Genomic DNA, 9,805 nt, shown 5'->3' with positions numbered 1-9,805 from the left:
TGTAAATCTAGGGAAAAATTCAACACACGAGTAAATGGTGTATATAGAACCAAAAAAGCTGCAATCACAGAAGAAACTCCAGGTCACATCACAGGCAAAAATACCAGAAATTCAGCAGACAGGGAGAATACCCTAAGTTGTTAGAGAAAAATAATTAAGTAGTTTATAAAGTCAACTCGGTCAGAATAAAATCAGAATTTTCAACTCAAGGATTAAAGGCTAGGAGAGCTTTCAAGTGAAGTTTTTCACACCCTAAAAGAAAACAATTGCTGAACTAGGTTACTGCACTCTGAAATATTATCCTTTAGACTTCACAGAGAGATAAAGATGTTCCCCAACAAAGGACTCTAGGCAAATTCATAAACACCAAGGCAGCATTTCACAAAGCACTCAAGGGCATCAGAGACTGGGAGGTCAGCATCACTAGGCAGCCCGAAGGAGACGGCATCTAAGTGGAGAGCAACCACACAGGAGGGATAAAATAATGAAGCCTCCCAGAGAAAACAGTGCAGTGGCTGCATTCAGGAAGTAATTTCCATGATAACAACCAAAACACTCTCTGGCAGATGGGCACAACGCCCAAACACAATTATAGAACGGCTGCGGGCTCTGGTATCTTCCTCTAACCCAGAAGAATGACTTTCAAAGGCCTTTCTTCATGAGCTGGTTCTGTACAGTTAAATCCAACTCGGAGACTATCCCTAAGCTCAGTCCCATTTGCAGTCTAAAGTCAACTTCATCTCAATCTCCAAAGACTTCATAGAATTTTGGGTCTATGTTGCAAGGTTTCAATCTTTCATGAAAACTTAAAAGAAAAAAAAATAAAGGAATAAAAAAACATGATGACCTAAAAATAAAAGAACTGCAATACCTTATGAAGGCTTAAGTTATAACAAAAACTAAACCAAAACAAAAAGATCCATGAGCGTTTTTTCCTACTGTAGAATTCACATAAACATGGAAACCTAAGGTATACTGTAATATTTCCAAGCTATTTAATGAAAAGCAATTTGTTGGAAAACTCAATATCATTCAGTTTTTATTGTAAGGATGATAGAAAAATATGTTAACATGTGATGATTTCTTTTCCTAAACACATTTTTGTGAGCCTCTTGAACTTGGAGAAAGGCTCCACATTCTTCCTTTCCTGCTGTGTCAACCACTGGTCTTGCCAAACATTGCTTGCCCTGCCAGGAAGCAAAGCACAAGCTTTGGCAGGCTGCTTAAGTGCTTCTGTTGTTTCTCAAGGTCCTTATCTGTGAGTGCTAATTAGATGATATAATGCATCTAAAGAACTAGCACATGGCTTGAATATTTATGAGCCTTTAAATAACGATAGATTTAAAAAACTGTAATCTTTTCTATGGCTGCTATTTGTTTTGTATTCTTTGAAGGATTCTGCTACTTCAACCCATCTGCTTTCTGAATTAAAATAAATCTCTTAATTTAACAGATTACTTTACATCTCAAAATCAATATAAGATCAGTGAGGAGAAAAAGCTTTATTATGAATATTTTTCTTCTCACATAAAAACACCAGCATTTGAACAGTCAAGCTACACACACACACACACACACACACACACACACACACATATATTTTTTACTATTTTTCCCAGACTCTTATTGCCATGGAGAAATGCATAACACCTGTATTGAAATTTTACATTCTCCAGGGCAAATAGTCACATTTCTGTAGTGTGAAATACATTCCATTTTGAGAAGTGAAGAGCAGTAGCAGTTGGGGAAGAAACATGGTGGCCCAGGAGCTCTAGAATCTTCCTGAGACACAGAAGTGGTCCCTGGGGACAGATGTTGCCAAGCTAGTCCTTCCTGGTTCATTTGCTTAAGTGGAAAGGGGGCAGACATACTTGGCAAGCTACAGCCATGTCTTTGGTTACCAGTCAGGAAAATACAATTGACATCTATTTCTCATTACTTTAATTTTTTTCCATTTTTTTGGTCTACACTAATGTATTACTAAATCACATCAAATTTTACTCACTTTTTGTTAATTTAGTTTTATGTCAATAATCTACAAAACAGTACTTTTGTAGTCCTCTTTATTTTAAAACTGACTATAATGTGATCTAAAGGAACATATATTTATAATTAAAAACATTAAATCATCATGATACTTTGCAACTTGGAGCAAATTTATAGTTTTATCCTCATCCAACACTACAAACATTTGAAAAGAGTGTAAAGAAAATTTATCCATATCAAAATTGTCTCAATGAGAAAATTCTTAAAAATCTAATTTTGTGAATAATCTCAAAATTCTAGATGAAAAGTTGCCCGTGATTGAAATAGTTAGATTGTAAAATTTAAGTGAATAGAGATTAAAAAATAGTGATATTAATAAATTGTGAACCACATCAAATCCAAAGTTTCGTGAAATGGCAAATAAAATTATTTCTTCCTCACATTAAATAAACTTTGTAATACTGAGGAATGTCTTCTGTTTAATTTTTTTTTCCACAGAACCGGGAATTGAACTCAGGCCCGTGTGCTTGCCAGGCAAGCACTTATTCTACTGAGCTATCTTCCTGGCCCATGTTCAAAATTTTTCACATGCAAATAAATTTTATTCGATGTCATGACCACATATGCTATGTAATATTTCTTTTTTTTTTTAATTTTTTTTTATTTATTTGAGAGAGAGAGAGAGAGAGAGAGAGAGAGAGAGAGAGAGAGAGAGAGACAGTAGTGTGTGTGTGTGTGTGTGTGGCCAGCTCAGCCCACCAGGGGGCCGGGCTGGCTGGCATGTGATGCTGGGGGATTGAACCGCGGTCCCTGATGCTTTGCCAAGCTTGTTCTAAGTAGGTGCCTTAGACCACTGAGCCATCTCTCCAGCCCCTGCTATGTAATATTTCAAATCATCATGTTGGCTATTAGTGCAAACTTTATTGATTCCAAATCAACTGTAAGACTTTTTCTGGTATTATAGGGAGTAATTATAAAGTAGTTGTGCTCATCAGTACATTACAGTATAAAAGAAAGAAATTCCAAAAGAATTATGACAATATACTCAAAAGACAGAAAAGCAAAATATCCTTTATACTGAAGGGAGAAAAATTAGAATTCTATTCAGATTTTAACCTTTACTGAGACCTTTAAATAAATGTGAGGAAGTCCACATAAAGATGTAAGACATTCCAAGCAAATAAGGGGAAAAATGTTTGGAGGTGTGGAATTTAAAGAAGAAATAGTAGAATCATTGAAGTTTGCTTCATAATAAAAGCATGAAATTAAACTCTAGAGACTGTAAGTTCTAGATTAAAAATATTGCATTGTATTTAATAGGAAATAAATTTTAATGTAATGTAGAAAACACTTACATCATAGCATTTTCTTCTGTTAAAAATGATTCTCACTACATATATTTACCAATTAAAAATGAAATCAAATTTACCCTTGTATAGATCTGAGTTCACTGTCCCTTTCATCTTCATGGGTGTATTCAAATTTTGCCCTATTGAAAAGGATTTTCCTGACAATTATATATAATCACCACAATGTCTATCTTTCATTGTCTAATCAATATAGCTTATTTTTATACATTTCAGTTATTAGCAAGTAAGAGTATATCTTCATGTGCAGTATTGGTTGATTTCTTTGTGACACTTATTGAGAAATCTGGGGTGATCGAATCTTCATTGTTTTATATTGCCACAACTGATAAAATGTGTGATGAATTGGCAATTTGATATTTTTGAATAAGCAAGAAAAATGTGAAAAATTCCCTTTATTTTACTTATCTTATATATTATCTATCTATCTATCTATCTATCTATCTATCTATCTATCTATCTATCTTATTCTACTGTATTCTATTCTTTTCATCAAAATGAGACTAATGGCATTAAGTGCTTCTAATTCAGTGATGAAAGCTACAGACTGGAGTATTTCTAGCTACTTAGAGACCCATTTATTTTTATGGTTGTATAATTTTCTAAAGCACTAAAAATAGTTTTTATCTACTCCATGGAATAAATGCAATAATTTTATCTAACATATTGTTGCTTTAAACTGAAGACCTTTATGAACAACATTGTAATAAATGAGCTTTTCATTAACATTTATCTTTGTCATAATTGTTTCCTCAAAATAAATTCTGAACTATACATGCAAAATATCATTAGTTAAACATAATGATTCTAAAGGCAATTTTGACAAATCAAATGAGACTTTAGGATACATCTGCTAGACTGAGATTTGTGGTGTGCGCCTTTAATCCCAGCACTTGGGAGGCTGTAAACAGGAGGATCACTGCAAGTCCTATCTACACAGTGAGACTCTGTACATCCTGTACACCCAGTTCTAAATTTAAAAAGAAGATACATTCTGTTTAGGGTAAAGACTTAGTAAACATTTAGATCACGCATTTTTTTCTTTCTTTTACTTTTTAGTCAATGACCATCTCTGCTGAAATTCTATTCTTTACTGTTTGAAGATGACCGTTATTTATGCCTGAATTATTTGCACAAATATCACTGCACACAATTCAAAGCTCAAATCTCTGACAATAACATTCTTATTCAGAACCTTATAGTCAGTAGTTTGGCTTATTTTAGTTTGCCACCCTCTGTGTGGATATAAAAATGATAGCTGATCTAAGAAAGAAAAATACTAATCCATAACTAATATGAAAGCGATTCAGTATCCTCATTGCAAATTTCTTCCACCAACTCGCTAGCATCTGAAAGCAATTAATTTTTGAATAGATGTCCCCTTATGCATTCTTTTTACTTACAGAATTTACAGTCCATCCTGTCTGCTTAAGGTCTTTTAGGATTTCACTCACTTGTTTGTTGCAGCTGTCCAACAGATAGCATTATCCAGCCTTATCCTTTTTCTTGAGATACAGCAGTGATTGGATTGTAATGTGAAAAGACTGCAAGTGGAGAGAGGAAAAATAATAGAAATACAATTGGGAATTACATTTTCTCAGTAGTGGAGAAATCTACTCATATAATATTCTGTATTTGAACTTATCCAACATGAAATATAAAAATTGTAGTAGATAGGTCTCACCTATTTTTGCTTGAGATGTTGAAAGGGCATCCAGAAGAATTAAGCTCCCATTAAAATGAACTAGGCCTGAAGGGATTGCGAATGACTACACTGCAGCACTCACACTGTGCTTCTCTGTCCCACATCTGGGCCAGAAGAACATCTAGCACTTTCCCCGTGCACGACAACCTGTGATCAGAGTCACTGTCCACAGCTGTACTCTTCTGCCAGATCAGGTGCTTGCCCTAAAGCTTACACTCCACTTGTTTTCTGGTTAAAAAATTATTCAGTGCTCTTTATTACATGATAGCCAGATTGCCTGCTTAGTCCATCTGACCTATTAATAACCTATTTCATAGGAGGTATTTATTTTCAGACAGGATCAAATATCATTAACTGAAAAGAAAGAATTTTGCATCAGTTAAAATAGTTTGAAGTTAGATCTGATAAACATTTAAGCTTTTGGAAATCTTTTCCATTTGTAGAATAACATTGTGAAGGAAAATGAAACCTTTGGAATTGCCACGGTTCTCGCATATCGCACATTGCAGTCTGTTTAATTTTCACATCAGGAAACAGACCTTTATAGAAAAGCTCAGTAAGTTTTCTAAAGGTCCAAAGTTGAGGAGAGGCAGAGGCCAGCTTGCCAGGTAGTGCCATTCCTATGACACTACAAACAGTGATGTAGAAGAATTAGAAGATCCTGTGACACAGTTGTGAAATTCTTATATTTGAAAATTACACTTCCTCTGATACAAATTTGTAATGAAATGGTGGATTAAAACTCATTTTAGGGCAAACTGAATGCACCTAAGAGATTCTTTTTGACAACCCAAAATGTAAGACAGGAGTTCATGAATTCTGGGGCTTGGCATTAGGTTTTCAGATAGAAATGACAGGCTGTTCATTTTTAATCTGCAGTGCATCTGAAATTCAGTCACATCCTCATGAGTTTAATTCGTATTTACTTTCAAGGAGTTCGTTTTCACTCATTTGTCTTCGCTTCTCACCACCGCTAATTGTAGCGTTAACCATCATGGTTTTGTGCCTCTGACACATCTTAGAATCTTTCTTAGCATTCAATAAGTGTTTGTGCAGCTTTATAATGATTTAAAAACTATGTGTCAGTGTGTAATTAACACTAGCTAAGAATGTGTCTGGCTGAGCACTTTAGATTAAGGAGAGAGTATAATGAAACATGGAGGGAAAAAGGCCGTCATTCACCACACAACGTGTGCTTTCCTGCCTCAAGATAAGTCTTCACACAGCAAGTAAATACTTCATTTGCAGGTGCTGATAAACTTCCTATAAAAATAAATAGCAAATATTCAAAAGTTATTAAGATATGAAGTTCAAGAAAAATTAACACAAAATACAAAAAGATAGACTGGGGATTTTGTTTTCGTTTTTTGTTAGAAACTACCAATGCAAACTTTTCATCAAATAGAAACCTAATATAATGTTAACTTTTAAATGCAAAATCATGGAACTATGCCTCAGATCTGCATTTTTCTACATCCATTGCCAGCCCCTTTTTTCTTTACCATTGCAATTTTATTTAATTTTTGAAAAGACATGCATAGAGGTTTTTTGTTGTTGTTACTTTTTGAAGAGCATAGAAAGGCATTAGAAACAGTATAGAGTTTCAATAAACAAGCTAATAGGAATTCAATAATGGTAGTTATACTGCAAATTGTTGTCTTCAAATTAATTATTTAGATTACCAGATACCAGTATGCACAATTGGTGTAAAAAAGAAAAAATGTAAGAAATTGAAAAGAAGAAAGATAATTTAAGCATTAACTTTTTCTAATAGACTAGTAGAGATCAGCAGTATAACTATCCTAGCTGTCCTGTGTATATGCATATATAATTTTCCCCTTCCTTCTTTCTTTTATTTCTCCTTTCCTTCATCCCAGTTGCTTACTTTAAGCAGTTTTTTCCCTTTTATTGTAACAATTGTACCATTTAGATTTTATTTACTTTTTCAGGTTCTTATGCTAAGAGGAAGACAATATGATGTTTACAAATATAGGTCTGATTTATTTCACCTATGAGTATGGTCTCTAGTTGCACCCATTTACCTATAAAAGCCTTGAGTATATCTTTCTTTACAGCTGAGTAATACTCCATTGTATAACATACTACATCTTTTTTATTCCTTCCTCGGTTGATGGGCATTTGTGTTGTTTCCAAGACTGAGCTATGACAGATTGTGCTGCTTTATACATGAGTGCACACATAATGCTGTGGTATGATACTTTCAGTTCTTCTTGAAAAATACCCAGGAGGGGGATAGCTGGGTCAAATGTAACATCTAATCCTACCTTTTTGGGGAATCTCTACTGACTTCAGTAGTGGTTACAGCAGTCTACACTCCCACCAGCAGTGGAAGTTTTCTCTTTCACACAGCCCCACCAGTATTTGTGATCGCTTGCCTTCTCGATAGCCATTCTTTCTTAGGTGAGATGGGATCTCAGGTTTATTTTAATTTACATTTCTCAAAAGATTAATGATGTGGAACATTTTTTCATATATTTATTTACCATTGATATTTCTTCATTTGTGAAGTGTACATTCATCTCAGATATCCATTTTTAGATTGGTTCTTTGAATTTTGGGGACCAGACCCTTTGTTTTTATTATTTTTTCTTTTTTTGATTCTTTCTTTCTTTCTTTCTTTCTTTCTTTCTTTCTTTCTTTCTTTCTTTCTTTCTTTTTTTCCTTCGGAACTGGGGATTGAACTCAGGTTCCTGCACTTGCCAGGGAGGCACTTATTCCACTGAGCCATCTCCCCCGCCCTTTTTTTTTTTTTTTTTTTTTTTTTGATTCTTTATATGCTCTAGATAGAAGTCCTTTGTGTGAGGGACAGTTGACAAATTTGGTTTCCAAGTTAGTGTACTTTCCGTTTACTCTGTTGATGAGTTCTTTTAACAGGCAAAATATTTCAAAAAGATGAGATCCCAATATTGATTTATTTGAAGTATTTCCCATGCAGTTTTGTTTTTGTTCCTGAACTCTGCCTAACTTTGTCTTCAAGATTTCTACTTACTTTCTTGTCCAGTAGATTTAGAGTTTATGTTTTAATATTGAGATCTTTGATCCGTTTTGAATTTAGTTTAGTGCATAGTGATAGACATGAATCTAATTTTAGTCTTTGGCATGTGAAAAGCCAATTTTTCAAACACCACTGGTTAAAGAGACTATCTTTCTTCCACTGAACATATGTAGGTCTCCAGGTCTTCTATTTCTAGGTGAATTTTAGGAATGTTTTCTTTAGCTCTGTGAGGTACATTAATGGGATTTTAATTGAAGCTGTATTGAATCTGTATAACAATTTGGGCTTATGGACATTTTCACATTGTAGGTTCTTCCTGTCCACAAGAAAGGACTATCTTTCTATTTTCTGAAATCTTCTTCAGTCTCTTTTATCAGAGTACTATAATTTACCCTGTATAGATCTTTTACTTCATTTGATAGATTCATGCCTAAGTATTTCATATTTAGATGATATTTTAATTTTTTTAAATTTTAATATTTTTTGCCATAATTTTATTGATAAACAAATAGCAATGAGACAGTTTCAAATAAAATCGGTAGGACAGTTTCAATAATTAACACATTGCATACATTCTTCTTAGTGGGTAATTGCTGTACAAGACGCGGACCTGATATCCTATTTACAAACACCATTAGAACAAATCATTCTATTCATTAACAGAATGTAACTATATATCTATCCTATTTTAAAGGTTGTGGTTTCCCTAATTTCTCTCTTTGTTCTCTTGTTGTACGTGCACAGGAATGCTATTGAGTTCGCAGGTTTGTCTTTGTATCCAGCTGCTCCTTACACTACTGAATTCGGTAATTAGATCTGCAAATTTTTAGGTGGAATTTTTGGAATCTTCTGTGGAGGATACAGTATCATCATCAAATAATAATTTCACTTCTTTCTTCTTCATTCCCATCTTTATTTCTTTTATTTTTCTGTCTTGTCTAATTGCTCTGGTTAATGTTTTCAGAACTATAATGAGTAGTACTGGTGACAGTGGACATCCTTGTCTAGTTCTTGATTTTAAAGTAAAAGCTTTCAGTTTTTCCATTTAGTGTGATATTAGCTGTTGCTTTTTCATAGATGGATTTTATGAGATTGAGGTAAACACTATATATTCATAATTTCTGTAAGGTTTTTTCATGAAAGAGTGTTGAGTCATCTATTTGAGATAATCATCTTTGTTTTTTTTTGTTGTTGTTTTGTTTTTTGTCTTTGGTCTTTGGCTCTATTGTTACAGTGTATTACATTTATTGATGATTTATTTCTGTTGTTGTTCTCAAAATAGTTGTCATTTTTATTTCTGTCTGGAATATCTTTCAGTACCTTTGTAGCATTGATTTGTTGGTAATGGATTTCTTTAGTTTTTCTTTGTCATGGAAGTACCTTATTTATCCATCAATTTTGAAAGATAGTTTTTCAGAGAACATCAATCTTGGTTGGAAATAGAACCAATCTTGGTTCTTTCAAGTCCTAAAATACTTCTTCTCCAAGCTCTTCTTAACTGGATTGTGTGTGTTGAGAAATCTGATGTGATTCTGGTATGATTTCCTTTCTAGGTGATCCGTTTCTTTTTGCTAACAATTTAAATATTCTGTTCCTGTTCTGAATTTCTAGGACCTTGCTTATTATGTGTCTGGGCCTAAATTTATTTTTGTTATGACTAATTGGAGTTCTATATGCCTGACTTAACTGAATATCAGTTTCTTTTTCCATGTTTGGGAAATTTTCTGCTAT

This window comes from Octodon degus, unplaced genomic scaffold (genome assembly GCF_000260255.1).
Source record: "Octodon degus isolate 3935 unplaced genomic scaffold, OctDeg1.0 scaffold00009, whole genome shotgun sequence".
NCBI lineage: Eukaryota > Metazoa > Chordata > Mammalia > Rodentia > Octodontidae > Octodon > Octodon degus.
Note: the sequence above shows the minus strand (reverse complement) of the source record.